The sequence below is a fragment of the Malus domestica genome, chromosome 15 (genome assembly GCF_042453785.1).
Source record: "Malus domestica chromosome 15, GDT2T_hap1".
NCBI classification, from domain to species: Eukaryota; Viridiplantae; Streptophyta; class Magnoliopsida; order Rosales; family Rosaceae; genus Malus; species Malus domestica.
Genome location: NC_091675.1, coordinates 38,945,129 through 38,963,978, shown reverse-complemented (window position 1 = coordinate 38,963,978; position 18,850 = coordinate 38,945,129). Strand labels below are relative to the sequence as shown.

Sequence of the window (18,850 nt, the reverse complement as noted above, 5' to 3'; positions counted from 1 at the left end):
AATTTTTACTGTTAGTAGGGGAATGGGAGAGTTTGAAACTATTACAATAATTTAGAGATGAGAAAATTTCGAATTTGAAATGTATGAGAAGAAACCCAACACCCCTTACATACTTAGAGTTAGGAATCTGTGACAATATTCTTTTACTACATTATTTACATATCAATTTAATCATTATTTATTGTCGACTAAATAATAAGTTCTAATTTTGCATGCTTTCTTTGTTGAAAATTTTCCCTAAACCCAATAATAGGATGATACTTTAAGAACATTTTACATGTTAAACTAAACTAGTTTAATGTAAGGGCAAAGATTATTGTTTAAAGACGTCTTATTAAATGTTATACGCTTAAACGGTAAGTCCAAATAATACTAGGAGAATGTGATCCATAGAAGTTAGATTCATGAGACCATTCTCTTTTGTACACATATCTTAAATGTTCTAGATCATAGGATTGCCAATTGGGCATTGACGATCCGAATAGATCAGTGCTATGTTTTCTCTCTAAGAGAGAGCCTGGTCTCGAGTCATTGGGTGAATGACACCAAGACAAGTATATAGGTGCTTAATAGAGAATTGGTCCATTGAATGCAATCTTCTCATACTTATGTAACATGAGAACTCATAGGTGGGATAATGCAAAGTATTCATTTGACCTGAGACATTATAGTCGTCTTGTGGTTAGGTCCTTAGTCTTTGGCTATGTTAAAGGCATTCCATTAGAGAGCATCTACAACATAGATGGGGTTAAGCTACTTAATCATGGGGACACATGAATGTGTAACAAGGGATCTCTAACCTTCAACCGTTGAATGAGAGTACTTTACAATATGATTAAAGATCTCTAGTCAGAGTATGAAAGAGATTTAGGAAGTCATTCCAAATCATATTCAAGGTAATCATATAGATAAGATAATCACATTGGACAATAGAAATGAATAAACTATCAAACCAAACAATGTGATCAAGAGTATTTAATTAGAGAAAGATCATATTTCATTTGTAATCCCACTTTGAATAGGTTCTCCAACCTCTTCTACTTAGCTTGGGTAGTCATGATATACCATGTGTCACTCATGGTTTATGGAAGCCATGAAGATGAATAATCACCAAGGAGAGAATTGAAAGTAAGTTTCAATTCACAATCGATTAGTAAGAATTCTAATTTCCCGCTGTCTCACTAAAAGGAACTTTCACACACCGTGTAAGGTAATGATCGAAGGACATAATGAAGGTGAGTAAGGAAAATTAAATGGTTTAATTGTATATGACAAAAGATTAATTTATATCTTAATTAATCATGTGAAAGGTTCATATCGGGCTTTAAGTAAGTTTTGGGTTTCCAGACCCAAATGGGTTTTGGTCCACAAGATCCATTAAGTTTAAGTTGTTGACAACTAAAACAGAATGGGCATTAACCCAAACACACTTAGCAAAACCAGCCAAAGGGAGAAGGGAGAGATGGTTCACCTATTACAAGTTTATCACTCACTTAAAATGAGGTATCAAGGTAACTTTATAGCTCCATCCTTCATTAAGGTTTTTTTAAGAGGCAAAGAAGGAGAAACACAATGCTCTTTCCTTCCTGTAGAAGGCTAGCCACCATGGGAATTTTAGCTAGCAATCTTTGTTTTCATGGTCACTCATCTCCTTCCTCAATCATCCTTGGTGTCGAAACTTAGAGGCCTTCTCCTTTGGGGTGTTTGGAGAATCCTTTTCTTCCATCTAAATCCAAGATGACATGGAGCCAAGAAGCAAGGTTCTTCCATCCACATCAATGGAGCTAAGGAGCATGGAGACAAAGGAATGAAGGCCCTCTCATGGCTGATTAACCTTTGCTAAGAAAAGAAGTGCTTCAAAGGTATAAAAGTTTCTCAACTCTATTTGTGATTTAAGTTGAGTCATGGTTCACCACCACTACTAGGCTTTGAATTTCAAGGGTTAAGTTTTATTTTAAAGTGTATAAAGGCATGCTTCCGCCATTTAATTGTTAGATGCATGTATTATTTGGCTTAATGAACTTAGTTTCTCAACTATTTTCCTTCAAGTGGTATCAAGCGCCTAGGTCTAGTAGTTGGTGAACCCTTTTGGGTTTTTGTTGTTCATAGGTTATGATTCCAATGTTGTAATTGTTACAATCTTTATTGTTGCCTCTTTGAATGTAAATTTTGTTTGAAAATTTGTCATCTCAAAAGTTGTAGATGTAGTTCAAATGAGCTGAGTTTTGGAGCTAAAATTCGGTGCCTTTTATTTAGGGAATTCAACCAAATCCATGGGTGGATTTTTTGGTTCATGTTTGTCTTGTTAAAATAGTTTTAAATAGACATAAGGAACCCCTAAGTACCCTAATATGTTAATATGTTATTCCCCTTTAGTTTGAGAAAGTTTTGGGTGAAAAATGTTGATGGAGCTCTTATGGTTTTTTATAAATGTTCTTAATTGTTCTTATTATGTTCTTCATGTTCATGGCAAGAACAAAAAGTTGGGAAGTTTTTTTATGCAAAATTACTTTATATTTTGTTAAGTCTTTATTTGTCTTGGTTTATGTGATTAGATTGGTAATTTTCCAATCATCACAATTTCCTTAACACTTCAAAAAAAAATTAATTATTAATACTTCTCTCTCTACCAAACTGGACCCCACAAAGCGGGTGCTTTTAGGGTTAGCCCAAAAGTATATGTTTTTGCATAAAGATCCAAAATCACTAAAGGACCAATTGTTTTGTTAGGTATTGTTTGGTATGCAAACGGGACGAGACGAAACAGAGTGGGACGAGACGGGACAAGACGGGACGGAACAGAGAGAGAGCAAAGATGCCCTCGGATGGAAATAAGGAGGAAGAAGAAGGAGATAGAGAGGTTATAATTTTGTGTTCCACAGATGTGGAACGAGTCGTTCCAGGGGGTGAGGTGGAACAAAAATTCACCCAAAACTCGTCTCGTGGAACAGTGCGTTCCACCCATTTTAGGCCCACCAAATGTGGGACGGAACGCCTCATCCCACTCCGTTCCGTCTCGTCCCACGTACCAAATGGTACCTTAACGAAGTTTTTCTAATCATTGAAATTTTTTTGTTCTAGTTGTAATTACATGAAGTAGTGGACTGTTGTGTTTTTACAAAGTGACCTCAAAAATTTGTGTTTTGCATAATAATCAGAAAGTTAAGGTTATTGTATTTTGGTCCAAATTAACTAGAGGACAAAATATTTTCCCCCTCTTTAAATGAGAATTAGATTTTCACTAGCATTGATGCCCACGCGATGTTGAGGGTCATCAACAATGGCATCATTTGTTCAGTAGGTATGACATTTTAATTACATAATAGAAAATGATAGAAGATAGAAATTGTAAAAATGAAGTTGATCATAATAACTCTTCACAAAAACCTAGTTGGTAAGGATAGAAAATTGGTGAAAATAGAAACCATCAGCAAAGAAATGCAGAAACAACACATACTATACCAAATTAAACACAACTCTTACTTCAAGGAAGAGCTAGAAATTCAAAATTTACCCAAAACCAAAACCAAAACACGCATACTTACCCTATCTAGCACACGAAAACCATTCATGTTTCTAAACAACACGTGCTATACCAAATTAAAACCCATAAAACATTCCAAGAACACAACTTTTACTTTAAACTTAAACGAGGAATGCAAGGCGGCCTGCAACCACCTCAAAGAGTTGCTAACCACGGCACCCATCATTGTTCCACCTGATTGGAGCATTCCTTTTGAGCTCATGTGTGATGCATCCGATTATGCGTTAGGGGTTGTTTTAGGCCAAAGAAAGGACAAGAAGATGCATGTTATCTACTACGCATCCCGGACATTGAATGATGCTCAATTAAACTATTCTACCACTGAAAAAGAACTTCTTGCCATTGTCTTTGCTTTAGATAAATTTCGATCATATTTACTTGGTATTAAAGTTATTATTTTCACTGATCATGCAGCTTTAAAGTATTTGCTCACCAAGAAAGCAGCCAAACCAAGGCTAATTCAATGGATGCTGCTTCTTCAAGAGTTTGACATCAAAATTCGAGACAAAAAGGGGAGTGAAAACGTGGTGGCTGACCACCTAAGCCGTATGGTACATGAGGAGGAGTCCATACCTATTGCTGAAACGTTCCCTGATGAGCGATTGATGTCCATTAAGATAAGTAAGTTTTGGTATGCTGATTTGGTGAATTATTTGGTGGCTAAACAAGTTCCAAACACTCTAAACAGAAACCAATGTGATAAATTGAAAAAGGATGCTAGATTTTATGTTTGGGATGATCCATACTTGTGGAAATATTGCTCGGATCAGATTATACGTAAGTGTGTGCATGACATGGAGTTCAATTCTATTTTAAATTTCTGTCACACTTATGCATGTAGGGGACATTTTGGGACACAACGCACAGCCCTTAATGTTTTAGAATGTGGATTTTATTGGCCAACTCTATTTAAGGATGCTAGAACCTTTTGTATGTCTTGTGATCGTTGCCAAAGATTGGGTAATATAAGTGCAAGGGATGAAATGCCGCAAAATGTCATACTTCATGTTGAAATTTTTTATGTTTGAGGCATTGATTTTATGGGTCCTTTTCCTTCCTCACATGGTTTCCTTTATATCTTACTTGCTGTGGATTATGTGTCGAAGTGGGTGGAAGCAAAAGCCACCCAAACTAATGATTCTCGAGTGGTTGCAGATTTCATTAGGACTAACCAATTTGCAAGGTTTGGAATGCCAAGAGTAATCATAAGTGATGGAGGGTCTCACTTTTGCAATCGAACCATTGAGGCTTTGCTCAAGAAGGACAACGTTACACATAAGGTTTCAACACCTTATCATCCTCAAACCAATGGGCAAGCCGAGGTTTCGAATAGGGAAATCAAGCAAATTCTAGAAAAGACCGTTGGGCCAACACGGAAGGATTGGAGCTTCTGTTTGGAGGATGCATTATGGGCATATCGCATGGCATATAAAACACCCCTTCGCATGTCCCCATTTCGGCTCATCTATGGCAAACCATGACATCTTCCCGTAGAATTAGAGCACAAAGCGCATTGGGCTATCAAAACCATCAACATGGACCTTGATGCCACTGGAATTCATCGGAAGCTCCAATTGAATGAACTTGAAGAGATTAGGCATGAGGCTTGATGCGAAAATTATCTTAACACACAAATTAAACCCTCTTGTTGTCAATTGTAGTAAAGAATGTAAGTAGGGATCGTTATAGGCCAGGGATTAGGAGGGATTGCTAAAACACTTGAAACTGACTTAAAAACGTAAAATTAAGTTTTAAACACCAACTAGACTCAAAAGATGCAATACAAACTAAAGAGACTCAAAACTAGTTTAAAAGACTCAAAACTACTTAAAACAATGAATTAGACTCTAAACTGACTCTAGGGATGGTTTTGGACGAAATTAGGGTCTAACTCGACTCACGACACTTAAAAATACAAATCAAAACAGATTTTGACTAATAAAACACTTTAAAGTAAATGGGGATTTGATTTTGACGAATTTGAAAGCAAAACAAACAGATTGTAAACTAAAACAGATTTTGGACGAATTTAAGTAAATTGAATGGATGGAAGGCTAGCTAGAGGGTTCTTCTCCACACAAGACACACTTGCACATAAATCAATTTTCAGTTGTTCTTTTGATAAATCATGAAACTCAACACCCCAGGCTAATTAAGTCCGCTTAAATTAACCTTCAAGTTCTCCTTAAGTTATTGAATTGGATGGGAAAGCGCATACAACAATTCAAGCATTCTTTAAAAGTCATTTACGTGAACAGCACAATAAAGATACAATCAAAGATCATTAAGCATTATGAAAACTATAAATATTGACGAGGCATTCGTTACAATGATGAGCACGAAACTCCTGCCAAGAATTCATTTAACGCGATCGTTTATAAGCGACCTCCACTACATGTGAATATAAGTTTGTAACTATTAGGTGAAACTCCCTTATACTCTAGCATCATATTCATGCATGCGAACTAAGTGTGCACTCTTAATAAACATACACAAATAAGTTATCAATCAAGCAGTTAAACAAATTGAATTCACAACTTATGAAATCACAACTGAAGGTAATCAAATCATATTGCACGTATGAACATGGTTTCGAATTCCCCCTAGCTAAGGGGGGTTTAGTTCCTCATACTTACAAAGCAAAGATAAACAAATTTAGACATTGAAAACAAAAGAAAGAAAACACCTAAACGCTCCAACGATCCAAGTTGGAGAGTATGCACATCCAAGCACTTTCCTTCCCTTCCTTTGCTACGGCACAAGGTGTTTGTGAGTATTTAAAGGTTTGGTTGTATGGAGGAATGGATGTGAAGATGAATGGGTGTGTTTGGATGAAAGTTGTATTGAATTGGGGATGAATTATCAAGCAAAAACTGAATGTAATGGTTGCCACACACACTTCCTTTTATAGAGGAAGTGCACAGTATGGAGGGATGGATGGTGGTGTGAGCAATGATTCAAAGGTGAAAGTGAAGTAATGATGCAAAGCATGGGGGTGAAATAGAGTGGTGTTGCAGCTATGAATGCAAATAGGGAACATGAATGATTGTGCACATGGTAGATAAAGGAAAGGGAGGTGGAATGGTGCAGAAATGAGTCATAGGTGCAGGTGGATTCATGATGCACGACATGGGTAAGGAAAGTGAAGGAGTGGTGCATCAATGAGTGCATGTAGTGGAGGTGAAAGTGAATGAAATCTGATAGGTGAAGGGGACAAGGGATGTGCACCACTTGAGTGCAATGATTAAATGTAATGGTGCATGAAAACAGAAATAATGAAGGGGACAAGGGTGAGTGTTGTGGTAATGAGTGAATGTAGTGGTGTATTTTCTTCCCATGCCGTGCCTTTCCTTTGCCCATGTGTGTGTGTGTTTCCCTTGCCCATTTGCACACACATGTTCCTCATCATTTCAACCACAAAACAAACACATTTTCTGCCCTCTAACCTGTCCATACAGTTTGCATGTGTGTGAATGTCATCCTTGTATGTGTGTGAGCTGTTTGATGTCTCCTCCCTTTGCATGTCTTTGTGCTGTCACCTTTGCACAAAAAGACCCTCACCTTGCCGTGGTTTGCATGTGTGTGTGCTGTCCATGTTTACTGATGCGTAAAATAACTAAACACACAAATTAAACCGTCTTTTTATCAATTGTAGTAAAGTATGTAAGTAGGGATCGTTCTAGGCCGGGGATTAGGAGGGATTGCTAAACACTTGAAACTGACTTAAAAACATAAAAACAAAATTTAAAACACTAAACTAGACTCAAAGAATGCAAAACTATACTTTAAAATACTTAAACAAACATAAAACTCAAAACAGCAACCTAATGACTCAAAACTGCCTAAAAACCACTTTCTGGGCAGTTTTGAGAACCTAACAAGAACTTGGACGAAGTTGGATGAAAACTTGAATCAAAACACTTAGAAACACAAATCAAAACACTTTCTAACTAATCTAAGACTTCAAAATAAAGGGGGATTTATTTTGGACGAAAATTGAAAACAAAACAGAAACTTTAAAACAAAACAGATTGTAAAACGTTTTTGGATGAAAAGGATGGATAAAAGGCTAGTTAGGAGGTTCTTCTCCACACATGACACACTTGCAAACAAAATGATTTTCAGTTGTTCTTTCAATAAATTATGAAACTCAACACCCCAAGTTAATTAGATACGCTTAAATTAACCTTCAAGTTCTCCTTAAGTTAATGAATTGGATGGAAAAACGCATACAACAATTCAAAGCATTCCTCAAAGGTTCCTTACGTGATGAACACAATAAAGATACAATCAAGAATCATGAAGCACAATGAGAACTATAAGTGTTGACGAGGCATTCGTTACTATGATGAGCATGAAACTAGTGCCAAGAATTCATTCAACGCGATCGTTTTCAAGCGACCTTCACTACTTGTGATTATAAGATTGTAACTATTAGGTGAAACTCCCTCATAATCTAGCATCATATTCATGCATGAAAACTAAGCGTGCACTCTCAATCAACATACACAAATAAGTTATCAATCAAGTAGATGAACGAATTGAATCCGCAACTTATGAAATAACAGCTGAATGTAATCAAATCATATTGCAAGCATGTACATGGTTTCGAATCGCCCCCAACTAAGGGGGTTTAGTTCCTCATTCTTGCAATACAAAGATACATAAAATTAGACATTAAAATCAAAGGAAAGAAAACACCTAAAATGCTCCAACTTGGAAAGCAAGTGAATCAATGGATCTCCCTTCCTCCTTGTTGCGGCATGAAGCTTGTGGACAGATTTTTGGGTGGATTTATGGTGTAGAATGGATGGGGAATGATATGGAGGGGTTTAGGGTGAGTGTGGAAGAGTGTTTGATGGTTGGAAGGTGGTGGAGAACTAGGCAAAGAGGGTGGAAGAAGGTGGAGTGGCTGTTATGTTTTCTAGGCACTAGAATGGTGTTTTTGGGGTGTTTTGCTTCCTAGGGTGTGTATGGACGAATTTCTGTGATAAAATGATGAATATGGGGGATTATTCTTTGGCCAAGGGGTGTAAACATGTATTTATAGGCCCCAAAAACCTTAGAAAATCAGGTTAGGTTAAGGATGAAATGCATGGCAATTTGTGTGTGTGGTGTGCAATGGTCCAAGGGTGAAAATGAAGTGATGATGCAAAGTGTGAAGGGTAAAATGGAGTGGTCTTGTAGCTAGGGGGCATGAATGATTGTGTACATTGCATAGAGATGGAAAGGGAGGTGAAAATGTGTCAATAAATGGGTCAAAGGTGCAGCAACATGTGGTACACAAGGCATGGGATTCCAAATGTGAATGATGGAGCATCAATTGGTGCATGTAATGGATGGAAATGTTGTCTAAAATCTAATGAGTGAAGGGAACAAGAGTGTTGAACAAAAAAAATAATAAACATATGAAAAAATAGAGTCCACACAAATTGGGTCAAACTACAAGGTGTAATCCAAGCCCAAAGGATGAGGATGGGCTTTACCCACAAAAACATTCAGAAATAAATAAAAAATTTATTTTCTCCTACAAAAGGGGGGAAGTAACGTACACAAAAGAAAAAAAATACAGGTGCTCCCCATTTTCTGCAAACAAAAAGGAACGTGGAGTCAGAAATGGTGGTTAACAGAAAGTGGCAGGAGGTCATGGCCTCTACCTCTCCCCCCACGTAACAAGCTCTAGAACTCTCATATGATGCCTATAAATAGGCATCACCTGCAACAAAAAAAAAAAGGACAGACAGAAAAAAGGAAGGGGAAACTCTGCAGAAAATAAAAGCAACTTTGAGAGAAATATCAAAAGGCAACGAACTGCTGCCAGAAAAGAGAACAAAGAGACCGATCATTCGTGCATTCGAGTCAAGATCAAAAAAAAGAAGAACATTCATTACCAGGTATGAAATAAGTTCTATTAATTTATTTTTATTTCTCTAGTTCAATGTTGTGTTGCAGATGGAAGTAAAGAAAAAGGGTGCATAACCAAACACTCAGAACTAGTAACTTTCAGTTTATACAAGAAAACTGCCGGAAAAGGTTTTTTATGCATGGAAGGTTTCTTAAATGGTAGTCCGACTACTCTTCTATACCTGCAAAAACAACACAAAGTAGTAAAAAAAAAATGGCAGCAGCCACATGTTTTCTTTTTGTCTAAATCTGAAGAGAACAAAAACGCAAAAGAGCTCCGCTCCTCGCCGCTGCCAGAATCCCATGAATTTCTTCGGGGTGGCCTAGACCACCCCGTGAAGTTCCAATCAAGGTCTAATGAAAGTCATTCTTTGCGGTCCAATGAGAAAACAGATGCATTTGTGGACAAAATAAACAAGGGAAAAGAAGCAAAATGCAACTTTTGCTCCCCTTGACCGACTCCTGCTTGGTCCAATTCCACAAGAAGAAAAGTTTTTCAAACACAACTCTTGACCAAAGACTACTACAAGACAAAAAGGAAAGAAAGGAAATTTCCCAATCTTTGAATAAACAGCTAAAAGAAGGTTCAAAGCCTTCTTTGTCACGTGAAGAAAGAACAGAGTGTTTTCATCATGTCAAAATTTCTCACCTGCTTTTCTGTCACAAACATTTAAAAGAAGGTTCAAAGCCTTCTTTGCCACGAGAAGATGGGACAAAAAAAAGAGAAGGTTCAAAGCCTTTATATTAAACACTTGTTGTCCCAAGTCTACAAAGAAGGAGAAGCTTGCTGCCAAATTATTTAGAAAACTCATTCACATGGCAAAACACCCAATGGACTAGAAGACAAGTCAAAACTACAAAAGATTTTGGGAAAAGCATTACTTTGTACAAGTGTTAATTAGAAAATAATGGCAAGTATTCAAGACGAAATACGAATGGGAACACAAAAAAGTGTGTCCAAATCCCCATTGTCAAGACCAGTCAAATAATTTCCCCTGTGGAAACAGAAATGCCAGCGAATACTTACACTCTAAATACATCAAAACTCATTCAAAATACAGCATATACGAGGAGTGCATTACTACGAACTTAAAGATGCAAACTTTCACCTTTGGAGCCATAAATCAACAGTTGTCTTCAACTAACTCGGGGCTGCAAAATGGTTTTGTCCAACAACCAATCAAAGAGATGTCGTTGCCCGGGACGCCTGCACAAAAGAATTGACAAGTTCATCACAGTTAGAACTTTATGTCACTCCAAATACATAAGCAGATCCAGAATATGAAAAAAAATGAAAATGGGTAACCTATTTAAAGGAATCACCTGCAAAGTGGTGAGCTTTTGATCCACAAAGAGAAGAACAAACAAAAATGGCAAAGAACAAGGCAGCAGAAAAGGTGAAAGCTTTTGTGACCTGTAAATGGGTTTGCGATTTAAAGAGAAATGGTGGTAAAATTGAAGAAATTTGAACAAAGAATCTGAGCTCCAACAAACCTTACCCATTTTTACTCTGAAATCAACAGATACCCAATCCAAATATAAGTCCGAAACGTAACGGAATCCACGGGAACCCAAATATATCGGATTAGCTTTTTGTTTCCGGAGGGAAACCACCAGGTTTCAGAGCTAAAGAGAGAAGGAATGTTGAGGGCACTTCGTGGAAAGGGGGGGAATAAATACTCTGTACCTCACATGGGAATAGGCTCACGTGGAGAGAAAAAGAAAGTCACTGCACCCCTCAAAATTATGGGCTTTATTCAGAATGTAAATAAGAAGACAAAACTGACAAAAGGTCCCAGAAAAGTAAGAAAAAAAACAAGGGGGCCGACCTTTCATTCTTTCAAAATATCAAAAAGTCTTATTTCAAAGTTTCAAAAAGTTCTATTTCAAGGTTTCAAAAAGTCCTATTTCAAATAGGATGGAATTGATAACCGTGAGGAAAAGTCAAACAAAGATAAAGTATGAAAGAAGCTTTTCAGTAAACTAATGGAAGCTAAGCTGTGAGTCTATCATTTTGTTTTCACCAAAGTGGACTTTGTAGATTCAAGCACCCATTAAGTTGGATCCAATTCAACGAAACTTGCAGTATAAGCACAGAGACAATGACAACACAAATCATTCCAAACACTGTGGACACAAACCATCTCAAAGCGAAAAAATAATAAATACATGGATCAAGCTCCCATAAAATTCTTGAAGAAGTCAAATGGCACGAAGCCGTATCAAATCTCAAAATGGTACAAAGCCTCGTCAAAACTCGAAGGCATAAAGTCGCTTCAAAAGTCATTCAAGATTATGAACTACGCTGGTTTGATTCCGTTAAGGATACGTAGGCAGTTTGATATCAATTTTCAGACACAACCATGAAATCAAGTAACGAACTACGCCGGTTTGATTCTGTTAAGGATACGTAGGCAGTCTAATATCAAGTTTTAGACGCAACCGTGAAGTCGAAACGAATCCCTGGTTTATTAAACTAAATTCACTCCCACCATCAAATATCAAAATGGCACGAAGCCAAAGAAAAGTTTTCAAAGGGCATGAAGCCGTATCAAAGTCTCAAATGGCATGAAGCCATATCAAATTTTCAAATGCTCCTTGCCCGCATGAGCTAAAACTGCATAAGGCACTATGCTCCTTGCCTGCACGAGTTGAAACTGCACAAGGCATCAAATCTCAACAAATACTTGAACTACGAGTGACTTGATCCCTCAAGAGGGTACGTAGGCAATCTAGGATTCGACCTAGGTGCAGTCACAAAATCAAACAAACATCAAATTCCTCAAGTTACATTTTTATTCAAATTGGAATCAAAGGGTATTTCTTTCCCAAAAGAAAGATTGTAATTAATAGGCGTGTAGCCTAGAATGGGTCGAACTCGAATTAATAAAACCCTCTTCGGAAAACTGAACGAGGGTGAAATTGTGTCGAGTGAATTATTTGTTTACATATTATGTACAATTTTTGCTCAACAAAGAGGTATCAAGCAATTGAGTGTAATAATTAAATGAATTGAAGCATGAAATTAGAAATTATGTAGGGGACAAGAGTGATCAAGCATGGCATGGAATCCAAAGGGAATTCTATGTGGTTTGCATGGCAAGGAATGCAAGTTGGGGTGACAGATTTTTGGGCTGTTTTCTTCATCTTTTGGACCATAATTCTTCATATTCTTGGCCTCTTTAGTTCTCAAATTCGTCCATCCACTTGGCCCATGCATTTGCTATCCATTCCAAGCCCGAAACATGCTCCAAAGGCCTCCAAAATGCATCTTCTTGCATACTTTGTACTTAGAGTCTGAAAACACATGAAAATGACTTTAAACATTAAAATAACTAAGGAAACACGACATAAATGCACAAAAACAAGCCAACTAAGTCGCATAAATATGCTCCTATCATTTACCTTTGCATTTACACACACATCTTCATCATATCAGCCACTAATCCACCTATTTTCTGCCCATGCCAAGCTGTCCATGTGTGCTTTTCTCTTTGCCCATGTGTGTGTGTTTCCTTGGTTTCATTTGCACACACATATGCTGACTTGGCTCAAAAATGCTCCAACATGCACTAAAATGCACTTTCTTGCCAATTTTGTTATTAGGACCTACAAACACACGAAAATAGCATAAAAATACATAATTGACTAAGAAATAACAACATAAATGCACAAGAACAAGCTAACTAAGCCGCATAAATATGCTCCTATCAAATTCCCCTAATACCTCCAACCACACCCCTAAATTGAAACTTAAAAAAAAAACTTTTTATTTTCTTTGTATACAATTTTCTTTTTTTTTTTTTTTTTTTTTTTTTTTTTGGAACCAATTTTGCACATAACTAAATACAAACATGAAATACCCCCACACTTATTCTTTTTCCAAACTCCTTCAAAGTACTTCACAAATATTTCTCATAAGACAATCTCACATTGCTCACTAGCTAGCTTGGAAAGGGTAAGGAAAAATGTTTAAGGTATAAGGGTAGACATATCGGGTGATAAGAAATAAAAGGCTCAATATATACGGCTCAAATCGGCAATCTAATGATATCATTTCTCTTTAGGAAACATGCTTATTTGAGCCATGGTGATAAATCTAATGCCTCTATCCTTTTCAAGTTCATGCAATCAAATGACAAACATTTCGAAAGATCGTTACGCAAGTTCTAGAGATGTAATTCACATAAGTTCATCACACATGAAAGAATATGAGTGTATGAAAAATGCACACACTTTCAATAGGCTCAAAAACTCACATAGGTTGTATATGGTCACTATATTCACATTTGAAGCTTTAAGTCATGCTTTAGTTTCACATCAACAAGGCTATGTGCATTTGGTTTTTCAAAGATGATTAAACATGTACAAGGCTAACAAGAGAATAAGGAATTTCACACAACACATGCTTACTAAGTTCTTGATCACCGTGGTTCAAATTCAATCAAATTATATCATTGGGTCGGGAAACTAACAAAATCTACTTCAAAACAATAAGGAAAATAAGACTATTTTTTTGGATTTTCAAATTTTCTGAATGTTTTTTTTTTTTTTGGTTTTTTTAAAGTAAACAAAACTAATTAAGAAAACAAAAAGAAACAACACGGAAACAAATCAAACCAGTTCTTAGTCGAAGGTACGAAAATTTTCAATTTGGTCATTTTTTCAATCCTTACCCCCAAACCTAAACTGGACATTGTCCCCAATGTCAAAAAAAAAACACATTAATGCATAAAATAAAAATAAAATAAAATAAAAACAAACAAAATAAAGCATTTGGACTGAAAACTTCCCCAATTTGCAGTAAAATCAAGCGATGACCCCCAAACTCCAATTATGCAATCAACTCCAATGGTGGACACGATCAAATTTTCCTACAAAGATAAGAAATAATTCAGTTTAGCATGCAAGAAAATTCAGAAAACAAAAACAAACGGAAAATTGAAAATGACATAAAAAGACAATGAATAGAAATATTGGGTTGCCTCCTAATAAGCGCTTGCTTTTACGTCCGCAGCCAGACGATACCAAGAGTAATCATCCAAGGGGAGATGGTTCTTGGATCTTCGAGTATGCATATACTACGAAGAGTACCTAACACAAAAACAAAAACACTAATTAGACAAGAAAATAAAACAATAGAGAAATAAGTAATTAGAAATAACAATCCCCGGCGACACGGCGCCAAAAATTTGATAGGATTAAAAGCACACTATAAAGTAGCACACAAATATCCTATTGATTTTCCTTATTAACACTAAGATTTGTCAATTGTAGCATATGAAAATAAGGGTCTTTCCCGCAGAAGATTGTTTTATCTAACTACTTAAAATGTTACAAAAACTGGTTGCTGTCCTTACTGACCAGCCACCGAAAAATAATTATTAGACCGACTAATACTTATCTAAAGTCTACGAAATTTTATATGCAGATACTAGACACACAGAGCTACACTCACACAAATGTTTGTGATTTTTGGAGTTGATTTGCTATTTAAATTAAATCGAACAAGAACAGGATAGAAACAAATTTTAAGTAGTTCACAAATTAAGAAAAACGAGTTAGGGGAATTGCTATCCACCACCAAATAATCATGCAAACATGTTATGTTTCATTCAAATTCCTATTACTCTTTCTTACGTAGTATGTTAAGAGAATGGCGTTTTCAACTTAACTTAGTCCCTAGCATGCAATCTAGAATGGCGTGTTCATAGATTTAACAAGTAGAAATCATTAAGAACGAAAAGAGTTTGAGTCATCACAAGGCATCGTCAGTACTGGCGTTGTCTTACTTATCCTAGAAATTGGTTCACATGTTAATCGCAATTAACAAGTACTACTCTAGAATATATGTAGGTCCTCATTCGACAAGGGCAGGCACACACATATTCATAGCATTAGAATCCTAGATATGCTTACTACGTATGCATCCATAGAAAACAAATAAAGAATTCATCAATGAGACAAGTAGTGAACCAATTTTCATCCATTCATAAAAGTAATTCAACGAAATGTCATAACAAAATTGCAATCATATTCGGGGCTTCAAAACAGCCCCTAACTACTAAAAATTTAGTTATACACAATCCTTAAGTTAAAACAAAAGATAGACATGAGTTTGAGAAGATAGAACTGAAAGAAATCGACCGAGGCCTCCTCCCCCCTTCCTTCCTTCCCAATGCTGCTTTTAAACCCATTCTTGCTGCATCATTTTCTTCTGCTTAACTCACCCACTAATAGCCATTTAGTGATGACAATAAGTGAGAGGAAATGTGGTAAAACAATTGTAACACTTTAGGTAGCCTTTATGCCAATTACTCCCTCTTAATCCTCATTTTTAATTCCATTTCATCTGATATTTGAATATGTGTCTGCTGACTTGTTCTTGGCTGCATCAGTTTTGGCTGCTAGTTTTATTGGATTTTTTGCCTTCAATGCAGTTACAAACTGCTCAGCGTCTTAGAAACCTTTCAGTGTTAAAACGGCCATAACTTCTTCTAGAAAAATGATATTAACAATCCGCGAAATGTTCCAGAAAATAGACATCCGTAGATTTCCAAGCATATAAGGGTCATTCTCTAATTCATTCTGAGCTGTTCGTAACTTACTTCCAAAGTCAGCTGATCTGCACAGGCAGTTTTGACGAATTTGTTACTAAAAATCCTACTTGTGCTATTTTTCTTTTATTTGCTTGACAAATCCCACAAAACACAAAAACAAAGTAAATAGCTCAAAAATATAAGGAACTAACTAAGAAAAGACAAGTGAATTTGATGTAAAATATATATAAATATGAGCTTATCACTTAGCTTTTGCTAGTCCTCGAGCAAAACAACACAAACGAAACAACAAAACATAACCTAAACCTTCCAACATTTGCCTCAGGGATTTTTAATGCACATGACATGTTAAAAATCATCATTCCCACAGATTTTGGTTATCTTCACACTTAAGCACAAACTTAATCACAGTCACTACTTACTAGTTCACAATTAACCAATTAAAACAATTTTTTGAATGTAGTAACATGCCTTAGAGACTTTTCTCAATTCCTTACAAGATACTCTTTATTTTCACACACATTTTCTGACTACACACCCTACACTAGATATATGTGAGAAGATTGATGTAAACATGAAAGACTAGTACTCACACATGTTACAACAAAGAAAGCAATTTCTGGAGTTAATAAGCATGTTTAAATATGATGTCATGAATGGAATGCTACTACTTAGATGCGAGAACCAGTGACACCATATGCTCATACCAAATTCAAACTCCACAAATTGAAACACATAACACTCAAGATAGAAGCCAAGGGTTGTAACGGGGCTTGGGAGTAATGGCTAACAAAGGAAGGATAGGGGTAACAAACGTTCTTAAAGCGATAGCAAGCAAAGCAATGAAATCGACACTTGGAATTTACTTTAGAATGCAGAATCAACTTTTAAATACAAAGGGAAGATTCATGCAACATTTAGGGCCAAATTCAATGTTTTTGGACCCTTTCTTCAACAAACGACACTTTAAAGCTCTTTTTCACAACTTTTCATTCTATTTTTCACGAATTTTTCTTTTTCTTTTTCTTTCCTACCCGTGCCTTATTAAGGATTTTGGCACACACACACAACAAGAATCACTTCCCCCACACTTGTTTTCTGCAATACTTTAATAAAAAGGAATTCATTTTGAGTCATGCTTTACTATGCTTCAAGAACAAGGGTATGGATGGTTCTAATCTAGGCTAGGTGAGGATAGTGTGGGTTAACAAAGAACATAGGCTACACAAGGCTCAACGGGGTTAAACTTAAACATATAATGAAGTAGGATATACGGCAATTTGGCTTTGGTGGTGGTCACTACACAACTTCATCTTGAATATGTGTTATGCAAATCAATAGCATGCTTTGAATGAAATGGGCATGAGTTCTAGCATTTGGAACTAAATGATGAAACGCCTTCTAAGTAGTAACCAAGCAAAGAATAATGAGATCATGCAACAACTTTAGAAAACAAGAATGCACAGATTATTAACTCTCCAAATAAATGTTTTAGGCTCAAGTCTCACAAGGTTGTAGCGTTCATTTGAGTTCCTTCCTTCAAGCATGTTACAAAACTGATTTTTCTTTTATGATTGCATGTGAATTCATAAATTTAAACCACAACCAAGCATACACCAAAGAGTAAATCAAATTTTCATCCATGTTTATAACTCTCTTTAACAGTCGTGTAATTAAAAACCAAATCCTCATCATTGTGTTGGAAGGTACCCTAAGACACAAACAAACACATAAAAACAACTCTTTTTGGGTTTTTCAAAACAATTTTTCAAATTTTTATGAGATTTTCGGATTTTTATGTCAAAACACACTAAAACACTCCAAAACAGCTTAAAAACACTTAAAACAGCAAAGAACAACACTAAAAGTAATGGGTGATAAACTCCTACGAATTTCATGCAAAACAATGGTTACCCCCCCCCCCCCACACTTAGATCAAACATTCTCCACAATGTTTCAAGCATAAACTCACACAAAAAACAAGCAACCAAACAAACAACGAATAAACATGACAAGTATAGCAAAGTAAAAACCAAACAGAGTAGAGTTTAAGAACACAAATCTGGTTTTGGAGATAGGTGATCATGTTGTCTTTCCACAGCTTTGATCCCGAACTGGTTCGGAATTCTGAGCGAGAGTTCCTTGGTTTCAAATCAGACTCCTTCTGCTGGTTTGATTTGATTGTGCAGTCTGCATTCTTCTCTGCTTGTTTCGTCTGTACGACAGGCAGGCACGAGGTAGAGGTGATGGTCTGTTTCTTTCTTCAATCCTTCCAAGTGCCCACTTCTTGCTTTCTTTCTCCTTGTCCCTAGCTAAGGATGAATTAGTACCTTGTCTCCACATGCTTCGAGGTATCATTTTCACTTCCCTTATCTGTTTCCCAGGAAGATGTGGTAGACGAAGAGGAAGCATAAGATGTTGAAGATGAGTACTCGAGAGCAGGGCTAGGTAAGCAATCAGGAAGGGGTTCCAGGCAGTCGGTTCCAGATCGGAAGATTGATACCAAGTGCTGGCTGATTGCTCTCTTTCTCCTTGTCCCGCAGATGAAAACAACGACAAGGAGAAGGACAGGGAGAAAGCATGATATGAGATACTTTTGCTTTCAACCTTCATGATATGAAATACTTTTTCTTTGGATGAGTTGTTTGTAGAGGTACCCCAAGGAATAAGGAACATTGAGTGACTCGAGAGGCTTCGTTGGGAAGGCATTCTCGGAGATGACGGAAGGTTATGTATGTCTTCCTTGCTATGGAGGGTGAAGGTCGACATTTATAGGAAATAATAACCGGTACTATTCTTTCACTCTTGTCGGCAACCGTTGGATGATTGAACAGTAAACTTC

At 36.6% G+C, this 18,850-nt stretch overlaps 1 long non-coding RNA gene across 1 annotated transcript; it reads right to left on the bottom strand.

Moving 5' to 3' along the window:
• Positions 1-9,415: 9,415 nt before the first annotated feature.
• LOC139192462 (uncharacterized) lies at positions 9,416-11,105 on the bottom strand. The gene is made up of 3 exons (XR_011576635.1): positions 10,948-11,105; positions 10,772-10,862; positions 9,416-10,655 (listed from the first exon to the last, which is right to left on the bottom strand). It is a non-coding gene; the product is annotated as an uncharacterized lncRNA (long non-coding RNA).
• Positions 11,106-18,850: the final 7,745 nt, after the last annotated feature.